Consider the following 2,500-nt stretch of genomic DNA (forward strand, 5'->3'; position numbering starts at 1 on the left):
CAGGTGTGCCAGTGGGCACCTGTTTCAGTAGTTGTGATTAGGCTCTGTCACCAACTGCCTCGGCTAGGTACTTGCTAACTTGATATTTTGTGTTTCCACCTCACTGTGTTTGTAGCCAGGCAAAACTCAGATCACAACACACGAGGCTTTGATTCACATGCTCCTGGTAATGTAACGGTTTTGGCTTGTGAAAGGCAGCAGGTGGTTAGCTAGCCGACAGGCTGATCAAAATGTGGAAACGCTTCACGAATTTGCGTGTCATCCTTGCGCAGGGGCCATGCTAATCTTCTCTGTATCGATTCCAATTTATCATATGTGCTGCCTGAGCAAGCACATTATCTCTGATGTGATGGCTGCCTTTTAGCCCCCCCCTGGGCTCAGCGACTCCTTTGTCGTGGGGCAGACTAACGGGCCACTATCCCCAGTAGGCAGTACCCTTTGGCATCACAAGAGTGAGGGTGGAGCTCTTTCTTCAGTTGTCTGCAACATATTTGCAATAACTTCACACTGCATGCTTGTTTTGTGTGCATGTTTATTGATTTCCCAGATTAAGACCAAAAAGCAGCTTATTACTGAAAAGTGGGCGGTGCCCACATCGGAGCTAATGTGCTCTGATGTGGGCGGTGCCCACTTTTTCTATCAGCCTGGAGGCTGATACTGGGACTCAGGCCAAAGCATCCCATCCTTTGGCACATGCCAGAACAACGGGATGCCTCTTAAACAGATTCAGAGTATTTCTCTTTTGAATCTGCCATAGGCTGCAGGTGTGCCAGTGGGCACCTGTTTCAGTAGTTGTGATTAGGCTCTGTCACCAACTGCCTCGGCTAGGTACTTGCTAACTTGATATTTTGTGTTTCCACCTCACTGTGTTTGTAGCCAGGCAAAACTCAGATCACAACACACGAGGCTTTGATTCACATGCTCCTGGTAATGTAACGGTTTTGGCTTGTGAAAGGCAGCAGGTGGTTAGCTAGCCGACAGGCTGATCAAAATGTGGAAACGCTTCACGAATTTGCGTGTCATCCTTGCGCAGGGGCCATGCTAATCTTCTCTGTATCAATTCCAATTTATCATATGTGCTGCCTGAGCAAGCACATTAGCTCTGATGTGATGGCTGCCTTTTAGCCCCCCCCTGGGCTCAGCGACTCCTTTGTCGCGGGGCAGACTAACGGGCCACTATCCCCAGTAGGCAGTACCCTTTGGCATCACAAGAGTGAGGGTGGAGCTCTTTCTTCAGTTGTCTGCAACATATTTGCAATAACTTCACACTGCCTGCTTGTTTTGTGTGCATGTTTATTGATTTCCCAGATTAAGACCAAAAAGCAGCTTATTACTGAAAAGTGGGCGGTGCCCACATCGGAGCTAATGTGCTCTGATGTGGGCGGTGCCCACTTTTTCTATCAGCCTGGATGCTGATACTGGGACTCAGGCCAAAGCATCCCATCCTTTGGCACATGCCAGAACAACGGGATGCCTCTTAAACAGATTCAGAGTATTTCTCTTTTGAATCTGCCTTAGGCTGCAGGTGTGCCAGTGGGCACCTGTTTCAGTAGTTGTGATTAGGCTCTGTCACCAACTGCCTCGGCTAGGTACTTGCTAACTTGATATTTTGTGTTTCCACCTCACTGTGTTTGTAGCCAGGCAAAACTCAGATCACAACACATGAGGCTTTGATTCACATGCTCCTGGTAATGTAACGGTTTTGGCTTGTGAAAGGCAGCAGGTGGTTAGCTAGCCGACAGGCTGATCAAAATGTGGAAACGCTTCACGAATTTGCGTGTCATCCTTGCGCAGGGGCCATGCTAATCTTCTCTGTATCGATTCCAATTTATCATATGTGCTGCCTGAGCAAGCACGTTAGCTGTGATGTGATGGCTGCCTTTTAGCCCCCCTCTGGCTCAGCGACTCCTTTGTCGTGGGGCAGACTAACGGGCCACTATCCCCAGTAGGCAGTACCCTTTGGTATCACAAGAGTTAGGGTGGAGCTCTTTCTTCAGTTGTCTGCAACATATTTGCAATAACTTCACACTGCCTTCTTGTTTTGTGTGCATGTTTATTGATTTCCCAGATTAAGACCAAAAAGCAGCTTAATACTGAAAAGTGGGCGGTGCCCACATCGGAGCTAATGTGCTCTGATGTGGGCGGTGCCCACTTTTTCTATCAGCCTGGAGGCTGATACTGGGACTCAGGCCAAAGCATCCCATCCTTTGGCACTTGCCAGAACAACGGGATGCCTCTTAAACAGATTCAGAGTATTTCTCTTTTGAATCTGCCGTAGGCTGCAGGTGTGCCAGTGGGCACCTGTTTCAGTAGTTGTGATTAGGCTCTGTCACCAACTGCCTCGGCTAGGTACTTGCTAACTTGATATTTTGTGTTTCCACCTCACTGTGTTTGTAGCCAGGCAAAACTCAGATCACAACACACGAGGCTTTGATTCACATGCTCCTGGTAATCTAACGGTTTTGGCTTGTGAAAGGCAGCAGGTGGTTAGCTAGCCGAC

At 48.5% G+C, this 2,500-nt stretch overlaps 1 protein-coding gene and 3 non-coding genes across 4 annotated transcripts in view; 1 reads left to right on the forward strand and 3 right to left on the reverse strand.

The window, feature by feature from the left end:
• Positions 1–2,500, forward strand: part of efl1 (elongation factor like GTPase 1) — a 139,300-nt gene that overhangs the window by 88,874 nt on the left and 47,926 nt on the right. The gene's annotated exons all lie outside the window — the stretch shown is intronic.
• LOC121186745 lies at positions 228–334 on the reverse strand. Its single transcript, XR_005894543.1, has one exon. It is a non-coding gene; the product is annotated as a U6 spliceosomal RNA (small nuclear RNA).
• Positions 989–1,095, reverse strand: LOC121186392. Its single transcript, XR_005894460.1, has one exon. It is a non-coding gene; the product is annotated as a U6 spliceosomal RNA (small nuclear RNA).
• On the reverse strand, positions 1,750–1,856 carry LOC121186749. The gene has a single exon (XR_005894545.1). It is a non-coding gene; the product is annotated as a U6 spliceosomal RNA (small nuclear RNA).

This window comes from Toxotes jaculatrix, chromosome 1, assembly GCF_017976425.1.
Source record: "Toxotes jaculatrix isolate fToxJac2 chromosome 1, fToxJac2.pri, whole genome shotgun sequence".
In the NCBI taxonomy this organism is placed as follows: Eukaryota; Metazoa; Chordata; class Actinopteri; family Toxotidae; genus Toxotes; species Toxotes jaculatrix.